Source organism: Symphalangus syndactylus, chromosome 7 (genome assembly GCF_028878055.3).
Source record: "Symphalangus syndactylus isolate Jambi chromosome 7, NHGRI_mSymSyn1-v2.1_pri, whole genome shotgun sequence".
In the NCBI taxonomy this organism is placed as follows: Eukaryota; Metazoa; Chordata; class Mammalia; order Primates; family Hylobatidae; genus Symphalangus; species Symphalangus syndactylus.
In genome coordinates, this window is record NC_072429.2 from 115,673,170 (window position 1) to 115,696,597 (window position 23,428).

At 37.8% G+C, this 23,428-nt stretch overlaps 1 protein-coding gene across 4 annotated transcripts in view; it reads left to right on the forward strand.

Moving 5' to 3' along the window:
- SLC30A8 (solute carrier family 30 member 8) overlaps positions 1-23,428 on the forward strand; it is a 235,076-nt gene that overhangs the window by 50,498 nt on the left and 161,150 nt on the right. The window contains exon 1 of one of the 4 annotated variants that reach the window (XM_063643518.1): positions 5,008-5,045. The exons of the other annotated variants lie outside the window; for them this stretch is intronic. The gene's annotated coding sequence lies outside the window, so the exon portion shown is untranslated. Of the gene's footprint in view, positions 1-5,007; positions 5,046-23,428 lie in introns of those variants that run through there. 4 annotated transcript variants of the gene reach the window in all.

The window sequence follows — 23,428 nt, forward strand, 5'->3', positions numbered from 1 at the left end:
CTGTCACTGTACCACATTGATTCAGTGCATCAAAAATTCCATCCCATTATTACTAGAAGTTTGTTTATGGTCTAATTTACTGGATTGGTATCTAAGGCAAGTAGCTGTCAATTGAGAAAGTTTAGCTTTTTCAGAGTCAGTTCCTAATTTCATCACATCTACCACTTTTTTCTGAAAGTAGACTTCTTAGATCATTGCCAAGAGCAAGAGAGAGAAGATATATAAACTCCAGGTTGCTAAGCCCAAGTAGTTTCTAGCCCTCGATGGAATTCTTTCTGTTACAAATTACATGCCTTAAGCTGACATCCAAAAGACTTGCCCCAAGTACTTCAAATAGAACTGAAAACCTGTATTCCAGACCTAACATTGGTTATTCCAAATAAGGCTTTGGAATTCTCGCCCCACCATAAAATACCTTTAAAAATACATTTTTTTTTTTTTTTCAATTTGCCTTGAAAGTTAAAAATTTCTAGAATAAAAATGTGATTTATAATGAGGCTTCAGTGTTTCTGTTGAAAGATGGTTTTTCGTTTGTTTGTTTTGTTTTTGTTTTTGTTTTGAAACGGAGTCTTGCTCTGTTGCCAGGCTGGAGTGCAGTGGCACAATCTCGGCTCACTTGAACCTCTGCCTCCCAGTTTCAAGCAATTCTCCTGCCTCAGCCTGCCGAGTAGCTGAAACTACAGGCACTGGCCGCCATGCCCAGCTAATTTTTGGATTTTTACTAGAGACAGGGTTTCACCATGTTGGCCAGGATGGTCTCGATCTCTTGACCTCATGATCTGCCTGCCTCGGCCTCCCAAAGTGCTGAGATTATAGATGTGAGCCACTGTGCCTGGCCGAAAGATGTTATTTTTTTTTTTTAGCATCCATTCATTGTGAATTTCAATATTTTGCAATATTTTATCATGCCCAGCTTAACCAACTTGGATCTCATACAGTAAATAATAGTCAGAAGTATTCTGTGTCTATGAAAATGGCCTTATTTTCATTAAGAAAAAAAGAGAAATGACAGATATCTAATCTTGTTGAATGTCCTAGCCTTCAATACTTTCTGCTGCAGCACTTCTGCTGCTGAGTATAAAATTCAAGGTCCACATTGCCTACAGTAAATGTAAAACTCAGGCCCGCTAAGACCACGGTGGTTAATGTGGTCTTTAAAATTTCCCATCAGAGCCTATATGGTTAATCAAGAAACAAAGTGGTATTGTCAACACGTATGTAATAAGAACCACCATTTATTGAGTACCTACTAAGTGGTAGGTAAAGTGGGTAAAATGAGAAAGGTAGCATAATGAATTTGCAGGGGCATGTTGGTTGAAGTTCTATACTAGCTTATTGAGTGTGTTAACCTAGTGAAATTATTTAACTAGTCAGTTTCCTCAGCTTTAAAATGCACATAAAGCTTTGTGTATGGTAAGATATTGATACATATCATGATTGTTATTATCCTTGAATTTGAAAGGCAGAGTGGTAGAGCTGGTACTCTGATATAAAGCTTATCAAGAAGGTCTTTAAATTCTGCTGCCTTTCTTTTTTACAATAGAGAAAATAGGCACTATGGAACTTGGCCGCGGACATGAAGGGCTTCCTGGAAGGGATGATATTTGATCTGTGCCTTAAATGATGAGTAGGGTTTTAGTAGGTGAAAATAATTAGCATTTTATTCTCCAGGCTGTTTAGAATCTTAGTAGCATAAGCAGTGAAAGCAAATAGGTTTCCCTACTGATTTATTTACAGTAACTCATTGGCAGAGTGAAGCAATTAATTAATGCTGTTTGTCATATGGGTCAGAGGAAAACATTTTGACATCTCTGTCTTGCTTATTATCCTCTACAGATCTTTTCTCTCCTCCTTAATTTTTGGTCCTGAAAAGAATATTTCCACTAAAGCCAGAATATTGAATGTGAAAAAACCCACTTTATCAATATGGCTTTACATAGACGTGTTTGAAGGGACAACTATAAACCTTTAGTCAGAAACATAGTGGATAATATTGAAAATTAAAACCAACTTTCAGAATCTGAGCACTAACAAAATCTGGCAGCACCTCATTGTCCAGTCCCTGTTTATGTGCCTCTATTTGATACAGCTGAATCAAGTTCAAGGGGATATTAATACCCACAGTCACCTTTTAATCTGCACATGTTCTCATTTTCGTTCTTCCAGACATCTCATCCTGAAATTCCTATCGCAGCTAATGGACATGTTATTTAAAGAGTCACAAAGTTATTGTAGAATAAAATTAGCCAGACAAGGGGGCTGGGAGACACATTTTGAATAGATCTTTCTCAGTCCTTTTCAAAATAGTTCTGCCATAAGGTCTAAACCTTGAATAAAGTCCTGGGAAATATACACTAAGCTGAGCATATAGATGCTTGTTAGAAAGTGTTTCCTTTTTGGATCTTTGAGTTCTTTGGCATGAGTCATCATCAACTGTAAAAGAGCTTTTGATAGCGTCAAGAGCATGTCCCTGTCTATATGGACAGACACTGACTCCTCTGAGGATAATTGATACCAGAAAAGGTGCTCTGAAAGCAAGTCTACTTCACAGTATTTCATCGTGAATAGTTAATCATTCAGTCAACAAAAGATTTGATTGGAATGTTATCTTTAAACAGAAACCAAAAATTATGTAAATAAGGTTGCTTTCTCTTATATTTGATACAGTGAAGGTATGAATGTCTGCACTAATTAGAACCAAGAATGTACCAAGTGTTGATTGTTTTTATTTTTCTTTTTGCTATAATTTTCTGGGTAACCTATATAATAGTAGCAAATGCCATCTTTCGATGCACGTTTGACTCTAGCAACTTGGTTATAAATAAGAGCATTTTTTGCAAAAATTTTCAAAGGTTGATATATTTTTCCAAGAGCCTCTCTCAATTCTCTTATATTGGAATCATTTTCTCCCCTCCCCACCTTTTAAAAAAAACCAGCTTTATTAATATATAACTCACATATCACCCAATTGACTTATTTAAAATGTGCAATTCAATGGTTTTACTATTTACACAGAGTTGTGTAACGTACCACAGTTAATTTTAGAACATATTTAAAATTATACCCTTGAAAGAAATCACATGCCTATTAGCTGTCACTCCCCAATTCCCACCAAACCCTTTCCCTCTCCCTCTGACTCCCAGTTCTAGACAACCACTAGTTTTTGCTGTGTCTGTGAAGATTTTTTATTCTGGTCTGTGTAGATTTTCTTATTCATTTTCTTATTCTGGACACTTCATATGAATGGAATCACATAAATCATGTGTCTTTTATTACTTTTATGATTACCTTCTTTCACTTAGCATAAGATTTTCAAGTTCATCCATGTTGTAGTACATATCAGTGTTTCATATTTTTATTGCTGAGTAATGTCCCATTGTATGAATATACTATATATTGTTTATGCATTCATCAATCGATGAACTTTTAGGTTGATTCCACCTCTTGGCTATTGTGAATAGTGCTGCTATCAATATGCATGTACAAGTGCTTGTTTGAATATATCATTGTTTTACATTGTTTTGGGTGTGTACCTATGTGGAATTGCTGGGTCATATGATAACTCTATGTTTAACCTTATGAGGAACTGCCCGAGTGTTTTCCAAAGCAGCTATCCCATTTTACATTCCCAAATTCTTTCAAAATATCTATTTATCATCATCGTATTTTTTTTACTTCTTCAACTGCTCAGTTGGCTGACTTTGACAGATCCTCATTTATGGATAGTTTTGGAAATAACCTGAACAATTTTCCAACCTAATTTCATCAACTTCATGAAACTGAGCCTCCAACAGATTTTGCCATTTCACTTGGCAATAGATTTACCCTTAAGTGATAGATACTGCATCCAGTTTGCATATTTCTTAAAACAACCTCAGAAAGTATTACTTGTTGTAACTTAAAAGTGAGCAAATGTAGGCCCAGATAAATTAAATAATTAATTAGTAGGTGGTTGGACCAGCAGTCAAACTATTGTGAAAAATGGAATTGGATTTTACAGGAAAAGTAATAAGATTAAGGGTAGTGTTATCCAGAGGCACTAATAACCTCTGAGCCTCCACTTAACCTACCTTGTATATTCCTCTCAGGAACGCTAAGCGAATAGGATAGAAATTAGGATGCTGGTGCTGCAAGTAACATAAAACCTGAGCAAATGTGGCTTAAACCATTGTGGTTTATTTTTCTTACATAATACAAAGTCTTGGGGGAGGCAGTTACAGAGTTGATTCAGTGGCTCAACGTTGTCAGGCTTTTGAGTCTATTTCAGTGTGATCCTATTGGCTTTTTGTTCACAGTTACAAGATGGAGTATAAGCATTATGTCCTCACCCTGCTGTTCCCAAAACAGGAAGGGAGGAAAGATGTTTCTTTCTTCTTGTGTGTTTCTTTTATTTTACCAGGGAGAAAAATGTTTTCCCCAGAAGACCCTTGTAGACTTTCTGTTATGTTTTATTGGCCACAGAGGAGTTACATTCCTATTCCTATTTCCAAGAAGCTGGGAAAGCGAGTGTCTGACAATTTCAGCTTATTGTATGTAGGGATCTGCTGCCTTTGAAAAAGTGGGGGCAGAATGGCTGGTGTGTCATCAGTCTATCATGTCTGTTGCAGTTTGGAATTAATATCTCTAGTGTAAGGATCCCTGAAGCTCAGAGATGCTAAGTAACATCACACAGCTAGTTAGTGCTAAGGCTGAGAGTTGAGTCAGGTAATTTTTTTTTTTTTTTTCTTTTTTTTGAGACGGAGTCTTGCTCTGTCTCCCAGGTTGGAGTGCAGTGGTGCCATCTTGGCTCACTGCAACCTCCGCCTCCCGGGTTCAAGTGATTCTCCTGCTTCAGCCTCCCTAGTAGCTGGGATTACAGGCACCCGCCACCCCCTCTGGCTAATTCTTGAATTCTTGGTTTTTTTTTTTTTTTTTTTTTGGTAGAGACAGCATTTCCCCATGTTGGCCAGGCTGGTCTTGAACTCCTGACCTCAAGTGATCCGCCCGCCTTGGCCTCCCAAAGTGCTGAGTTTACAGGCGCGAGCCACCGTGCCCGGGAGAGTCAGGTAATTTGAATTCTAAAACCTATGCTGTAGCACATAGTCTCGGAGGTGATGGGTCTATTTGAAAAATGTACCTATAGGTAGACAACTGTCTTACTTATCATACAAGTAGGAGAGATAGAGATGGTTAAAAAACATTTAGTTTTTAGAGTATAAATTATTTTTGTTTATGTGTTGCAAAACAGATTTTGGAGGCATTTGGTTTTTGATGAATTCTATATATTTTTGGCTTCATAAAAATTAAAATCTTTTCCTCTCATATTGTTTTTCTAAAGTAGATTATTTTGGGAAAATGTAAACTGAGATTTTAGAATTGGAAAACTGCCCTTTAGTTACTAACATTCTGGATTTTTGCTTGGAGGCAGGTGAACAAAGTGATTTTAGTATTCCTTCAGCCAAACAAGTGTGTTTTCCTTCTGAACAGCCATGTGCTTACCTGGCAGAGGAGCACAATCTCATGTTAAGTCCATTTCAATTCTTTTCTTCAAATACATAGTCATGATATGTGAGTTAAAGAGATAACACTAAAGGTTTTGCATACCTTATCTCATTTGACCCTCACAACAACTCTGCCGGACTCCTATCGATTTCCATTTTATCCCTATGGAAACTAAGGCATAGAGAGATTAAATAACTTGTCTAAGGGCACACGTTAGTAAACAGTAGAACTGAAACTTGGACCAAAGGCTTTCTGATTCCAAAAAATATTCTTTTTTAAAAAAGTCACATAGTATCTTTTAATATATTAAAAATTGATGTACACAAAAACACTTAAAAACACAAATATACAAATTAAACAAATTAGAATCATTGCCCAGGGAAGGGGAGATAAAAGAAAATGTAAAATGATATATGGTAATGGTTGTGCAAGCATCAATTCTACATTCAACTTTAAGGTAATGGGTATTAGGGAAAATGAGCAACCGATAAGAGGCTGGTAGTGGCAAAACCCATATTCCTAATCACATGCTGTATTCTCACTACATAGTAAACTATTTGAGCTTCATTGCCAACATTCCAAGATGAGAAAAGAAGGCTACTACTAGAATTGTGGTTAATGAATAAATAACTTAGTATAAATTTTTTTGAGCTTGGATGAACTTTGATCTTAACAATACCAATAGGAACCCTATTGTATTTGGAGGACTAAAGTTGACTCCAGAAGTATTTCTGTATGACTTAGAAGTATATTTTTAACTTCAAACTTGTAAGTGCTTTTCCTCTTATAGGGAGAGGTATTGTCAATAACTTTAACAGGAGAGAATCCCAAAGAAAAGCTATTTTATTTGAGAATGAATATGTAGCCTCATGTGGAGACCTACTCATGTGTAAGTGCCTTACATTAGATACCTTCAAGTCACTCTCTCTGTACCTGCCTCCAAAGTCCTATTCAGAGCAACCTCATTCTGTCTGAGGGTGGGCTTTAGAAACTATTGGTAACATTGATATGTCAAATGGTCAAGTATCTGCAATCCAGAGTGGACTATCTCTGCCATCTGAGGTTGCAATGAGTTTATAGATGTTCCTGGCCTTGTTTACAGAGGTGGTGGCCATTCTACAATAAAGTACATGAGAACTGTATCTATCTGTTGGGAAGGGTCCTTTTACCTCAAGGCCCCCTTCTGCTTCAGGTCATGCTTTGTGTAGCCCAATGTTGCCTCCAGCCCCAGAGCCTAGTCTGATGATACTCATGAGGTCAAGCATTTGTTTTGTATCTTAGTTTCTATTTCTTCTTAACCCTTATCAGCCCAGTGTTTTTAGGGTAGATGACTGTTACTTTAGGTAGGCCCACATCTGGAGTGTCTACTTATGTGATGTTGGACAATCTACCTATTTTTCTAAAACTCCGTTTCCTCCTCAGTAAACGTGGAATAATACAGGATTACTTGGGAATCAAATGCGATGATGTTTGTAAAGTATCCTGAACAAATAACTCTTCTACCAATGCCGGTTTCCCACCCCGTCCTTCTACCCAAGGACTTAGTAATCAAAATCCCCTGCTTAGAAAGTTGCTGATAAACTCTGTCATACTCAAACTAAACTTTGCTGGACTTAGAAGGCTTAAAGAGTTTCTATTTCCTTGGAGACCTTTGACTGACGTTAAAAAAAGAATCTCTAATGGTGGAATTGCAAATACCCTTAAGTCAGTGAAGGGAGATATTTGAAAGAGCATGGGCCTTTTCTGGAACTCCAGAAATCATAACTTGGAGGCCAGAATTTCATATTGAAAAAACTGAGAGGGAAGAAAAAAAGACTATTTTCTGTAAATTCTAAAAGGACCAAATGAACTTGAATTGCCCTTCAAGAACTAGATGAACAAATTGTTCTTTGTTTTCTGTCATTCTTATGTGATTTCTGTTGCAATTCAGAATAAGATTGGGGATTGGCAATTTTGTGATCTTGTGACAAATCATGGGGACTCAATGAATATTAACAAATCCCCAGTGACCTGAGATTGCAGGACTCCATAGTTACTCTTAAAGGAAACAGTTTGTATCAAAACACTTTCTGATGTGAAGGCAAGCTGGGTTTTGTAAAACTTTGTAAAGGAGAAGCTCATAAATTCAGGCTGTTTATCGGTTTAATTTGCTGGGGAGACAGAAAAGAGTAAACCGATATGATGAAGGCCTTCTTCTCAGCTTTGTGACAGAGAATATACAGTATTTACCTGGGAAAATTGTTGACTGGGTCCACAATTCACATAAAATTATGCAGGTTTTCTGAATATGTCATGGGAACATTTTTTTATCCTCTCTTTGGAAATTGCTCATTTTTAAAACTTCATGATTCATTTCGTAATATTTTTTCGGAGTGAAACAGGCAAAGCCAATGCACTTGAAGAGGTTGTTTATGAGAAAGGTTTGAACAGCACAGGCTTTGAACCTGTCTGAGGTTGATTCCGTGGAAATGGACTCTGAGATGGAGTTTTGCGTACATGAGTTTTATCAGAGGGTAAGCTTAGGGACAGCACATGTAAAAAAATTGGAGGAATTAGAATTAGGCAGGGGAAGAAGTTTAATGGGGATAGAATTGGAACAGAGGCCTCAGAAGACCCCATGAGAGCTTTGTTGTACTCTTCCAAACTGAGGCAAGGTGGTTAGGCCCTGGAACCACTTCTTATCAATGGGGCCTGACTTTGGGTGAGGGAGCTCCCTTTGTGGAGGGAAATTCCAGGAAAGGTCAGTTGTGAGTCCTCAGCAGACAAAGCTTCAGCCAGCTCCCACAGTGTCCAGAACAGGAGTCATACCCTCGGGTTAGAATCTGGCAGCTCCACGGCCTAGTAGTTGTGAGAATTTAAGCAGTTCATTTAAACCTCTGAGATTACCTCACAGGATGTTGAAAGTTCAGCGAGTTTTACTGTTTAGTAAAGTGCCTAGAATTTAGGCAACGGTTGAAAAGCATTGTTATTATTACATGGTGCTTTATGAAAATTATTAGTTCATCTTTTTCTCCTGAGTTCTACATTCACAGATGTAATTGGTAACTGATGTCACTGTATTAGTTTGTTCTCACACTGCTATAATGAAATGCCTGAGACTGGGTAATTTACAAAGAAAAGAGGGTTCATTGGCTCACATTTCTGTGGGTTGTAAAGGAAGCATAGTGGCTTCTGCTTCTAGGGAGGCCCTGGGAAGCTTCCAATCATGGTGGAAAGTGGAAGGGAAACAGGCATATCTTATATGGCAGAGCAAGAGCAAAAGAGAGATGGGGGAAGTGCTGTACACTTTTAAACAACTAGCTCGTGTGAGAACTCTCTCACAAGAACAACACCAGGGGAATGGTGCTAAACCATTAGAAACTGCCCGCATGATCCAATCACCTCCCACCAGGCCCCACCTCCAGCACTGGAGATTACAATTTGACATGAGATTTGTGCAGAGCCACAGATCCAAACCATATCAGTCTTATATCTGGGTGTGCCACAGTTTCTTCAAATTCTATTCTACCACGCTAAACTCTTATCTACTTCATCCTCAGGCTACAGCCCGAGAGAACGAGGGTAACTCATAGGGAGAAATAGCCATAAGAACAGGAGCAAGAAAGAGAGGGGCAGTGGGGGAAGGGGATGCAGATTTTTGATTACATGGAGGAGCCCCTGAAACCAGATCCTCCCCTGGACTTTGCAGTATGTGAACTAACTCTCTTTTTGACCAAGTGGTTTTAACTGGGTTTATGTCACTTGTAATCAGGAGTCTTGACCAATGTTTCATTTTTCAGGTTGTGTCCTCTTTGCCTGAATGAAACTTATCATTTTAGTCTGCCCTCTTATTGCGAAGTTCCTTGAAATGCTAAATAGCTCGTTTGTGAAACTCCTAACGTAAACTTGCAATGGAGTAGATAGTTTCCAAATTAAACACTTCTACCCTGTTCTATACCAACTCCTGCACCTGAGACAGAGAGAAGCCTAGAGAGAGCTGACAGCAGAAGTCACTTTTTGCCAGCCTCAAGGCTCTAGACTTGTTAATTTAGAGTTTGTGGTGGACCCTCTGTAATTTTGCACTATCCTTGGGCACTGCCAAAAATATAGCATTCAATTTTATTGTGCAAAAAGAAGCCAGGGGTGATGTTGGACCTCTTTGGGAAAAAGAAAATAATCCTCCAAAACTTCTTAAAGTTTAATGGCATTTTGTTACATATTAATAATCGTCTAATGGCAAATAACTTTTAATTAATAAAACATAAGCAGGACTACTACGTGAGAAATATTTTTGAAGCTTCCAGTTTATGAAAATGTTAAGACAGTTATTTCAAAAGACCGTGTATAACGTGAATTTTATTACTTCAGAAGATTTTCTTGTTCCATGCACTTGTTTCACAGTGGGTAAGTTTTACTCTTTGTAACATAATTCATACTGATTTCGAGCTCCTTGAGGATAGAAATTTTGTGTACTTAGCTTACTTTGAAAAGAACCCAGAATAATTCCAGATTGCTTTCTCCTCTGAACTTTTGTATTAGTTGCTCATTCAAAAACTGAGCAACAAATTAGTTGCTCACATAAAACTCATTTTGTATTTAGCATATGCTGTCTGGAGTTTTAACTTTTTTTAAAATTTGAAGAGTATATACAAAATTAAAGATAGGCAAACAATACAGAGTTCCTTTCCTAAAAGTTCTTTTACTTCTTATTTTTAATGTGTACGTTTTCTTTTGTTCAATGTTTTCTGTCAATGTTATGCTATTTTAATGATAGCTAATTACAATATTTTAGCAGTTAATCTTCCTAATTTAATTTTCTAATTCCAGACTTCCCAGTGAAGTCAACCAGTTGTGGATTGAAAATATTAAAAAAAAATGTGTCCCTGCTGAACACATACAGACTTTTTTTTTTTTTTTTTTTTTTTTGAGACGGAGTCTCGCTCTGTCACCCAGGCTGGAGTGCAGTGGCGCGATCTCGGCTCACTGCAAGCTCCGCCTCCCGGGTTCACGCCATTCTCCTGCCTCAGCCTCTCCGAGTAGCTGGGACTACAGGCGCCCGCCACCACGCCCGGCTAATTTTTTTGTATTTTTAGTAGAGACGGGGTTTCACTGTGGTCTCGATCTCCTGACCTCGTGATCCGCCCGCCTCGGCCTCCCAAAGTGCTGGGATTACAAGCGTGAGCCACCGCGCCCGGCCTACACATACAGACTTTTGTCATGTCATTATTACCCATACAATACAGTATGACAACTATTTACATAGCGTTTACATTGTATTAGGTATTGTGTATAATCTAGAGATGATTTAAAGAGTATAGTAAGATGTGTGTAGATTATATGCAAATACTATGCCATTTTATATCAGGGGTGTTCTCTGGAGTTCCTGGAGCCAATCCCCAAGGATACAGAAGGATGACTGTTATAAGTGTGTGTGTGTGTTGTGCATGTATGTAGGCATATTAGACATATGTATACACACACACACTGTCACACACACACGGTGGATCCTCAAATAGATTGTAGGCCTTTGAAGGCAGTCAGCATATATTTCTTATAACCTTATAATACTCTAGAGCCAATCATAATGCTTTTGCACTTCAGAGAAACTCAGTAAACAGTGTTTTAATTATAGTGATCATGACAGCAGTGTATTATCTGACAGCTCTAAGAAAAAGATCTAATAATTCACTATTGACATGACTGCCTCATTCTAATGGGGCTACTTTTGATGAAAGAGCAGGCAGACCCTGGCATTTCCTCTGGCTTTCTCTGCAACTATTAATATTTCTTATACTTTCTTGGAGATTCATTGCTACCTGTGTCAGGAGAGGGTATAGCTTTGAGAATTCAATTGTGTGAAGAATGTTAGCAAAATGAATTTGTATTCCTTCAGCTCAAGGATAGAAATGTCAAGAAATTTGGAAGATAAGAGGGAGTAGAGGCATGGACAATGAGGCACAAGGAAAAGCATAAGAATGTTTCTTTGCCATTTTAGCATTTATCTTTTTGTGAATTTTGCTTTCTGTATACAGCTCACCATCCTCTGTTTTCTGTCTCTACTGCATGATTCTTTCTCATTCCCACATTTGAAAGAGTTGTAGAAGGTAACAAGTATTTAATAACAAAAGACTGGGAATACAAGGACTGAGCAACAAAGGCATTCAGTGGGAAATGTTATCAAATCATCTAGGCACCCCTTTTGAGCAGCACCTAGTCTTGCTCTAGGGTAGATAAAAGAAGAAAATGTGGAAGTAAAAAAGAAAATAAAATATTAATATTCATTCACTTTTTTTTCTCAGTAAATTCTCTTGTCTACAATGTGTCAGGTATATTAGCACCTTACAGCTTAAAAATGACAACCATATATATACCTGGACTTGGTGGTGTCAAGCTCTGGGATGAAGATGGAACCTCCTTCTTATGGGAGTCTAAAGGGGCCTAAGAATTATCTAGGAGGGACAGAGGTGAGGGAATGAAGAGTGTTTTCTTTCAAGTCCATTTTAATCCCTCTTTTTTTACTTTGCTTTCCTATTTATCTTCATTTTTTTCTTAAAGATTTTAGTTTTACATAGAGATGTTTAAAAACAAAGCCTCTTTGTAGGTCATGTGAGAATGTATTAATCATTATCAGTCATTTTTTTCAATGATAGCACATTTAAGGATAAATTGTTAGCCATTAAATTAATGAAATCTTTCACCCTTAATACAGAATCTTTAACTTAGAACATTTTTGAAAAAAGTGTGAAACAGACTATCAATATGTTTTCACTTAGCTCTTAGTGAACTTGGCATTGCTGTTTTATTTGGTTGGTGCAATAGTATTTACAGTTTTTGCCACTGCGTTTAATGGCAAAACCGCAATTACTTTTGCACCAACCTAATATAGGGGTACATGAATGCTGAAGATGAGGGGATCAGTATTGATTCTGAAAAGGTGGTCAGATCCCGACTCACAAATAAATATTCCCATTAATAACTCAGTGGGGTTTCTTTTTCAAGTGTTATCATACTAGCCTTTGGCTGCTAGCCAGTCTTAGTTTCCAGAATGTGGCTGAGAGTAACAAGGGTGTAACAAATGAAGTCTTTACAAAGAATGAGCCTATCAGCTTTGAGGAAATCCTCAATGGGTTTGCCAAGGAAAGAGAATGGCTGAAGAGTCTATGATGGTGAGTCCCTATACCTTGATTCTATTCCTTCAACTGCCATGAGTTAGCTGTTTAAACATGATGCTAGTCATGCAAATATGCTGAGCATATTTAGATCTGAAAAATATAGGATGGTCTTTTTAGATCCCTTTTGGACTTTAAGTAAATCAAGTGTCTGTGAGAGGATAGGTTGCAAAACAAATATGTAGTGTTACTGAAACGGATCCAATTTTAACTTACTGATGTCTTATCTGAGTTCCTTTCTCAGGGAACTGATCATCAGGCCTTCTGGCAAATATCAGAGCACTGAGGCTTTCTATTGATAGGTCACTGCCCTTGGGAAGTGAGATGCACCTACTGCCTGTTGTCCAACTCCCTTTCCTTACCCTTCCTCAATTCCCTGCTATATAAACCCCTAACTTTAGTCTGTGGGAGAGGGATGGATTTGAGGTTTGTCTTCTGTCTCTCTGGTTGATGTCACATGAATAAAACCTTCTTCTCTGCTAATATCTGTTGTCTCAGTGATTGGCTTTGTGTGCAGCAAGCAAAGGGACCTAGACTGAACCCCTGGCATTTGGTAACATAACAACTATATATCTATATATATTACAAATATATATATAGTTATACCGAGAGCTGGAACCAGAATTTGGGATGAAGGTGGAAATTCTTTTTAGAGGCTGTTAAAAGGACCAGATGTTGGTGAGTGGAGCTTATAGGAAACTGCGTGGCACAAACAAGAGGATTAAGGATCTTTCTATCAACCATAAAACTTCTTAAAAGTTCCCTGCTATCTGACTTTATATGTTCTACACCACATAGAGATTTAGGACAAAAAACCATATATCATTATTCCAAGGAAAATATGATGCCAGTCACCTTACAATGAAACTTAGCAAACAGCCCATACTTATTTTTTCCCTCTGCTCAGACACACAAACACATACACCTGTGCTTTGTTTACTCTTATTTTCTGCTGTTCATTTTTCTCCATGGTCCATTCCAAGATAAAGGTCCTTTGAAGGTGGAAAAAAATATCTGGTTCATCTTTGTCTTCTTAAAGCTGCATTTCCTAAAGTGGGTCCAATGGGAAACATTACAGTAATAAATTAGATGCTATTATGCACCCCCTCCCCCCAAAAAAAGAGGGCAATGGAGGGCTTTGTGTCAAACCTGTTTGTGAAACAAGAAGGGGACATAGAATACAGGGTTTCCTGCACAGAACCCTTTCCCACCCACCTTTTTTTCTGTAGGGGAGCATTTTTCCTCATGATATCTGTCTTAGGATCAGTGTTTTTTGGAACTCACTGTGACACAGGCCTAAAGTAGAAAACTTTTAGTAAGCAGAAAATAGTAAATATAGCAGATGACTCTAAGCCATATGTTTTTCTCTTCAAATGATCCTAATTGGTATTATGCTTTATTTCACTGATGTTTTACAACCTGGTACACTGGGGAGAGCCACAGGGTCATTTATTGAACATTCAGAACAATGGGCAGAAGTACTTGTTGAGTAGGTTAACTTCTGCCACAAGTGACAGGTGTCTAATGGTTTGGGAGAAGGGGAAGGAGAAGCAGCAATGGAATGCGCTTGAATAAGAAGGAACAAGAGCAAACATTGGTAAGAGAGAAGGGGGATAATACCAGGCATAAGGTTACTTTCAGCCAGGTGAATCAGTCCTGGAGAGGTCACCTAGGCTGTCTGTTTAGACCAGGCAGAAGAAACTAGAAATCCAGAAACCCAAAAGCTGGGATATTGAAGGGAAAAAGGGATAGGTTCCCAGGAAAGTAGTTTGTGGAAACTAGGTGTTGTTTTAGCCTTGTGCACAGAAAATGCTCCGTAAATAGCCTTTGAAAAATGGACACCAATGGATAATAGAAGTTGATATTGAATCAAAGAGTTTTTGAGTTAGGTGGTTTCAAACGTTCTTTCTGCTGAGGATCAGATATAATGTCAGACTATAGTTAGGCTGGGCACTGCAGAAAGAGGAAAATCAAGTTAACAAAACTGAGCAGGAAAAGACAGGGGCAGAGAACAAGGCAGCTATCAACTCCAGGCTGAGGTGCCAAATAAATACATCTCTCTCAAGTCTCTCATTTCTCCTGTTGAAATGCACGCTAACAGCTGCAGTTTAGTATCCACTTTGGGTTCCTTGTTTAGTCACTGAAAACAAATACTGTCATCATTTCAGCAGAGAATATCTGTAGATAGCACGTATTTTATATATATTTACATAGCAAGTTTACAGCTAACAAAAGATTGCTCTGATGAATATACAAGGAGAGAGATTAAAATGTACAAATATGCTTAGAGCTTAAGAGAAAACATTTACCTTGTTTTCTTCCTGTCATGAGGGTAGATGCTTAAGACAGCATGAAAAATAGTGATTCTTTCTCCATTTATTCTGAAGCTTTCTTCATTGTTATGATGATACTGCCATTCACATTTTAAACAGATTTTTAAAAGATCTATATTTCTAATTCACGTTACATAATATTCATCTAGCGTGTTCACAACAAGATAAAGCTAATAAAATCAGGGAAGATCATTGAGGTTTAAGGTATAGTAAGGTGGTTAAGAGAGTTAGAGTGCCTGGGTTTGTATCCTGGCTCTGATGCTTGATACTGTGTGACCTTGGGTAAGTCACTTTACTTTCTGTGCCCCAGTTATTTAATTTGTAAAAGGGGGGAAATAGTGTCTCATTTATAGGGTTATTTAGAGATTAAATTAGTTAATATATGTGAGGCACTAGAACTGTACCAGGCACAGAGTAAATGCAACAGAGTACCAATGTTGGCTATTGCTACTGTTATTAATATTATTATTAAAGGTCATAGTTACAGGGGCCAGTGGCTGAGGGTGGATTTGTGGTTTTCTCTTGTGTTCTAATATCAACCTGCTCTCAAGCACTTTGCTTCAGTTTCTGAAGTTGCCAAATAATATTAGAATACAAGGTTTCTTCATCCCTGTACTTAAATTTTATCTCAGTTGCAACAGCATTTCATTTCTGTATTTTCTATGTTTGTAGTGCTTTCTCCCAATCAAAATATTTACTAAACACTTACTCTCTGTCTGGCATAGTTTTTGGCCCAATAGAAGCAAGGCAAAAGCCAACACCAAAGTCAAATTGACGTGGAGCCACAGTGAAGAGGATGTGAAAGGGCCCTGCGCTTGTGGAATTGACATTCTAGTTCAGGCAGGTGGAGAATAAGTAAGGAAAGAAGCAAATACAACGATTTCAGAATACCTGTGAAGAAAATGCATTATATGAGAATGACTAAATGAGGCAGAGAAACTTAACTTTTATTGGATGCCCAGGCCATGGAAGACCTTGCTGAGAAGATTCTGGGTTGGAGGAGAAGATTCAGAAGAGATGAATTTCTTTTTATTAATGAGTTCATTTAGGATGATGGCTTTCTGCCCGACAGGGAAGTTATCTAGACTTGTCTCGTCCCATATAAATATAATGTGAGCCACTTACATAATTTTGAGGTTTCTTGTAACCATATTTGAAAAGTTAGTAGAGCTGGGCATGGTGGCATCTGCCTGTAGTCCCAGCTACTTACTGGGGAGGCTAAAGTGGGAGGATCTTTCCAGTCCAGGCATTCTGGGCTATAGTGCACTATGCTGATTGGGGTCCACACTAAGTTTGGCATCAATATGGTGACCTCCCTGGGAACAGAAAACCACCAGGTTGCCTAAAGAGGGATGAACTGGCCCAGATCAGAAACAGAGTAGGTCAAAACTCCTATACTGAACAGCAGTGGGGTTGCACCTGTGTATAGCCACTGCATTCCAGCCTGAGCAATGTAGTGAGACCTTGTCTCTTATAAATAAATAAATAAATATATACATAAAAATGTAAAAGGTAAGAAGAATTCGTTTTAATAATATATTTAACATAATATATCAAAAATACTATTTCAACATGTAATATGAAAAATCATTGAGATATTTTATATTCTTTTTTTTTACTAAGTCTTCAAAATCCATAATGTCTTTAATGCTTATTCAGCACATCTCAGTTGGACTTGCCACATTTCAAATGCTCAGCAGCCACAGGGGGTTGGCGCCACCATGTTTGGATAGCACCACTGCCTTGATAGCATCACTGTGTTGGATAGCACTGCTGTGTTGGATAGCTACACTGTGTTGCATAGCACTGTTGCGTTTGATAGTGCTGGCCTAGACCACAGGTTGAAAACTGCGGCCCTTGGGCCAAATCTGACTAGCCCCCCCGCTTTTTCTTTTCTTTTTTTTTTTTTTGACGAAGTCTTGTTCTGTTGCCCAGGCTGGAGTGCAGTGGTGCAGTGTTGGCTCACTGCAACCTCTGCCTCCTGGGTTCAAGCGATTCTCCTGCCTTAGCTTCCCTGGGACTACAGGGGCCCGCCACCATGCCTAGATGATTTTTTGTATTTTTAGTAGAGATGCGGTTTCACCATGTTGCCAGGCTGGTCTTGAACTCCTGACCTCAGGTGATCTGCCCGCCTCGGCCTCCCAAAGTGTTGGGATTACAGGCGTGAGCCACTGCACCCAGCCCACCTCTTGTTTCATATGAACTACCAGCTAAGCATTTTAAAAAAATTTGTTAACATGGTTAAATTTTAAATGGTCATATAAGTACCAAAAGTAGTCTTGGTTTCATCTTAAAACTGAAAATATTTAGTCTCTGGCCCTTTAAGAAAAAGTTTTCAGACTCTCTGTTGAGATTATCACAACAATCCCCACAGAGACTGTGAGGTCCCAGAAACAGGACCCATCTTACTCCATGTTATATCCTGAGTATTCAGCATAAGGCCTGGCAATAGCTGAAGCTCAACGCATTTTTAAAAACTCAATCAATGTATATAACAATGGAAACTAGTGCTCACAGTTATGGAATTACTTTTAGACTAACAGATGTTTACTCCTGGTGATCATTCTGTCATAATTTCATACAAGAATAAAGGCATTTTTTAATTTTGAGCACTTTCCTTATCATTCCCCCTGCCTCAAATTTCACACATTGATTCTACGTTGCCTAATTAAGCGCCATTCCTCAATGCTCCCTCTATTGTTTCATTTGTCCTATTACAAGAGGGCAACAGATTTCAGTTTCATAACTCCCAGTTCCTTAAACACACATTTGTCTTAAGCAATGATTGCATCATTTATTGTTTAATGTTCCTTTCTCCTTCCTTGAGGGCAAGAAATGGACCTATTTTGGTCGCGGTAGTAATCCCAGCACCTAGCTCAGGGACTGGAACATGGAGGCTGTGCTGTATTGAAAAGAATGTTTGAAAACATGCTAAAGTATATGAAATGGGCTCTTGGGATGGTGTGTTGGAAGAATGTTCTAGACAGAGAAAACAGTGCAAGCAAAGGCATTGATGAGCAGTGATACAGGAAAATCAAGATATTTTTTAAGAACTGCAAATAGTTGGTATGGCTGGAATGTTGAGGGCATGGCAGGGGAGAGTGTAGCAAGTGAGGCCCTGGATCGCAATAGGTCCAGCACACATCTTCAAAGAACATGTGGGACAACAACACTTTCAGATTTTATTCTGAAGGCTAAGAGCTTAAGTACTTAGAGGAGCCAGGCAGGTAAGAAAAGGCACAGCTGGGCACAAGATAGAATGCAATTGCCTGTCCGCCTCAGTGCAGGGCTCAGTCATGGGAGGAGAGGACTCTGTTGAAAGGGAGAGGATTTGCAGCCAGTTGTTGCAACTTATCTTCCAACAGATGAGAAAATAAATGTCTCTTCAATACATGGAGCTTGTGTACAATTAGCCATACATTTGGCTACAAAGAAAATTTCTTTAAATAATTTTTAAATAAATGGAAATCTTATAGGCCCATACTCCAATGAAAAGCCAATAAAATGATAAATAATAGAAAGACAAATATAAACTAAATTAACAAACTATCGTTTTATTCATGAAATTGGCAAACATTAAAATTATGGTAATGTTAAATTTCGTCAAGGGTAGGAGGAAAAGATTACATCTTACTGTGTTGGTGAAAATGTGAATTATTACAAACTGTCTGGAGAGTAATCTGGTACTAATTATTAAAGTTAAACATATACATAGTTCTTGACCTAGCAGTCTCATTCAGGAGAATCTAGCGGGGAATAGTTGAATAAATTCTGGCACATCTATAAAATTGGATATCACACAGCTATTTTATAAAGAATGAACAGTACCTTTATTTTTTGACTTGGAGAGATATTGGTATTGTATTGTAAGAAAAGCAAGACACTGATAAGATGTAAAATTATCTCATTCTGGAATATCAAACAATGTTATGACCCTTTTCTCTTTATAAATATCTGTAGATGTTTTTATATGACTATAAAAACCTAAAGAAAAGAGTGGAATAATAAGCGATAGACTTAATAGACCCTTGAATCTGGACTGCAGTGGTATTTGTGAGAATGGAAAAGAAGATGGAGAAAAGGGAGAGAAGTAAAATTTTAGAAAGACTTTAAAAAGAGGGTCAATGAGAAAAAGTAGAATGTATGATGGTGTCATTCCTGGGTGGTGAGATTTTAGTTGCCTGTTTTTTATGGTCCAAGAGCTAATAATGATTGTCATGTTTTTAAACAGTTACCTTTTAAATGGTTATATAGGTACCTAGTGTAATAGCCTTGATTTTTTTCCTCTTGGTCCTCAAAGCCTACAATTGTTACCAGGTAGAGCTTTTCAAAAAGGTTTGCTGCCTTCTGATCTGTTAAAACTTTGAGGATTCCTACTTGTACTTTGAAAACAATATGAAGTAAATAGATTACATGACTTTTCTCTATTATTTAGTGACTTTGTTTGAGGTCACCTCAATTTCTTTTTAATATTTTTGTTCTTTTCTTCTAAATGCATCTTGTTTTCTTAAAATATCCTTCTAGAGGATCTGCTGTAGTATCCTCCAACCAGCCACAGTGTCCTCGACAAAAACAAAAACTGCAAGATTTTATTGAAAGAGATGAAAGAATACCCAAATATGTAGAGGCAAACCATGCTCATGGATTAGAGGATCCTATAATGTAAAGATGTCTTTTCTTAGCACATTCGTCTACATTTTCAAGGCAATGTCAGCAAAAACCCAAGCAGGTTTTAAAAATTGCTATTTTTTGTGTGTGAAAATTTACAAGCTGATTCCAAAATCTGCATGGATTATGCAAAAGGTCAAGAAAATCCAAGGGAATCTCAAAGAAGAACAAAGCTGCAGGGTTTACACAACGATATATCAAGACATGTATTATACAACAATAATAATTAAAACAGTGTGGTATTGGTCCAAAGACACACAAGTTAATCAACAGAACAGAATAGGAGAGCCCAGAAATAAACCCACACAGATGTAGACACTCAGTTTATGACAGAAGGGCTGCTGCAGAGTAATGGGGAAAGATGACCTTTTTAAAGAATGATATTGGGTCAATTGGATAGTCATATGGGAGAAAAAAATGAATCTTGATACTAGATAAATTGTTGTACAAATGTAAAAGTTTAAAAAGTTAAGTTCCTATAAGAAAATAGATTTATGATCTTGAGATGGGTAAAATTTTTTAAACAGGTCAAAAAACACTAACCATCAGGGGAAGATTGATGATTGAACTGTATTTACATTAGGTTCTTCCATTTTTCATGTTAGGTACATGATGATGAATTAGGGATAATACACGCTGGATTCAAATGGCAGAACAGGCAAAAAAGAGGTCTGGTATGAATGACCTTTAGTGTCCCTCTTATAAACCAGAGATCACTACTGGATTTAATGATACATTAGGAGACAATCTCATACGGTAATATTGAAAACAGAACATTATCACCCTAACTAACTTGAAAGAGTCTCAAAGTGCTTCCATGTGACTCTAAGTTTTTTCTTTTGATAGAAACTACCAGTTTCATTCCATTGACGGCATATTTTAAAATATTTGCTTTTTATTTTCTGGCTACTTGGCATAAGGTAAAAGCACAACCATGATTAAACTTGGAATTACCTAATAATGCAACCTTACTCATGGTTGGATGTCCAGTATCAATGTTTTGAAAATAATCAGTTGCTTTGCTGTCAGATAGATATTGTTTATCTGATAAAACTACCTAGCTGTTTTGAAGGAATTACTTTTATGTAATATTATTTCCTCCCACAGCCTGCAAAACACAATATGTGTTTTCTAAATGGTAAACGATTTTAGGAAATATTGTCTTTAGGTATTTTTTTCATTCTGGTGAATGAAGAAATTAATTTTCCTTTTGGAGTTTTGGCTAATTCTTTGAGCTATTACAAATCAAGAGCCTTCTGGCTTTGAATATGCTTTGAAAAGAGGTCCTATTGCAAATTCAATTTCTTCCACAAAGCCTTCCCTGGTCTCTTTCCACTCATTTTGGGCATAATCTCTTCCTCCTCTAATTCGTTGCATTTAATCTGCATCTTCCTTATGGCAACTACATTTGCCACCATGTGATATAATCTTTATTGTGCTTGTATTACCCTTCTGCTAGACTGTAACTGCCCTGAGGGCAGGTCCATGGGCATATGGTTCAATTTTATGAACCCTAGCATACACATAAGCATATACCAATAACACTGAACACTTCACTCAGAGGCCAGTGAACACATGAGACTCCTTTTGCCTGTAATGGTTTGTTTTGGTGATAAACAAAGGTGGAGAGCAAGACTCCATAAATCTTTATGTTCTTTTTCTCCCCTGTCAGTGTCTGCCCATCATTATTTGTTTTTTAAAATATTTTCCGACTTTTATTTTAAGCTCCAGGGTACTTGTGCAAGATTTTCAGGTTTGTTACATAAGTAAGTGTGTGCCATGGTGGTTTGCTGAACAAATCAACCCATCACCTAGGTATGAAGCCCAGTATCCATTAGCTGTTCTTCCTGATGCTCTCTCTTTCCCCACCCATAACATGCCCCAGTGTGTAGCATTATTAAACTCAGTCATAGGAGGATAAGATTTGTATTTTTCTACTGAAGCCCAAAGAAATGAAGTATTCATTCTGACACTTAGCTTAAGCAGGAAAACAACTTGTCAGAAATCTAAAAAGATTATCTTGGCACATGTGAAATTTGGAGAGTTTAAAAAATAAATTTGGGGCGGATTAGCTACAGAACTGTAGCCTTTACTAATGTGTGCTCCATGAAACACTAGCTCCGTAAGTTGTTGATAGGTTTGGTTGAAAATGGGAAAGGGGTCTTAAGACTAAAAATTTGAGAAATGCTGGATTAAATAAAATCAGTTTTTTTTAATGCAAGACTTCTCAGAACTTTCATGCATTTTGAGCCTTCTGAAAAAGAGTAGTCAGCATTTCTAGATTTATTTTTTAAATTACAAAAGTAGATTTCCCAATGAAATTCTTGAATGATTAATGTTCTCTGGGATACATACTGGAAAGATTATGTCCCTTGCACAATTAAGCATGTAATAAAATATATTTTGAGTGAATGAATGATCGAACTCCTAGTGAGTTAGGGACAATGACAGCACTATTGTCCCTCCAGACAGCCAAAGGAAATGAGCAACTGAAGCCAAAATCCTTACTTCCAGTTCCATTCATATTCTCTTTTTCCATGCTTTTCTTTGATCCAGGGCTGATTGATCCTTTATCTCTAGGGCAGAAAATCTGATTGCCTTTTCACAGGAACCACAGCTCTTGAAATCTTACCTAAGCTTCCTAATAGAGCTTTGATAGCAATCAGTACCTGCCTGAACTTCTGGTGGCCTTGCAGCTAATCACATTTCAGGGAAAGATGCTACTATGCCGAATACCTGATGGATGCTCTTCTTGGGAGAAGAAAATGGCATTTAATGGTCTCAGGATTAAGGTTACAGAGATAGCACCAGGCTATCTGCAGCCTCAAGGCTTTTAAAGCATCCCCTGGGCATGAGCCAATGCGAATATTTCCTTTCCTTCTCAGGGTGATGGTGCATTTGTTCGTAGCATGGAGCTGCACTTTAGGAGTTATGAAGGCGAGGCAGAAGGGAGATGCAGGGGGGAGAAAAGGAGAGAGAACTGCCTGTCCCTTCACAGCAAAGAACAAAGTGTTCCTTTAGTGAATCTTGTTGATTGCAATCCCCTGGCTGACTTTGGTGTGCTTCAGTTATAATTAACTTCCATATATTTTATGGGATTAGTGACATGTCAGCATTTTTGAAACGTAGTTCTAATCATTGCATGTAATAACAATATTTGTCTTCAATACGGGCACATTTTAGGGTGATAGATAAAGACAAGTCGAGCACTCACACAATTTCATGAAACTTCCATTTGTTTTTTCTTTTAAGAAAGCATAGGGCAGAATATATATATATTATTTTGCTCAGCAGAAACGGCAAAGTGAAATGCTTAATGGAAAGCAGGTATGCCTGGAAGAAATTCTTGTGTAAGAGTTTTTAGATCAATGCTCAAACTAATCTCACGCTCCCAGGAACTGACCTCCCTTTCTCTGTACGTGATGCCCTCTCCCATAGGGCAGAAGCAGGTTTATTAGGCTCCTTTTATTTTGCAGTGATTCACTGTGGTAGAAAGAGAAAAGCTCTTAGATGAAGTGTCCAAAGTTTGGTGCTCATACTTCCTAAATGTACACTGTTAGACAAGCCACTTTATCTCTCTGATTCCTGGTTCCCTTATCTGCAGAATAGGGGAGGAATGGTTAAAACACGTACATGTATTTTGCACTCTTGCTATCTGCCAGGCCCTATGCTATGCAATCTGGATACTTTATCTTGTTTAATCCTTACAAAATAAATGCAGTGACAGAGATATTCCTATTTTAAAACAAGAAACCTGGGATCTATAGAGATTAGGTGAGTAATCTGAGGTCACATAGC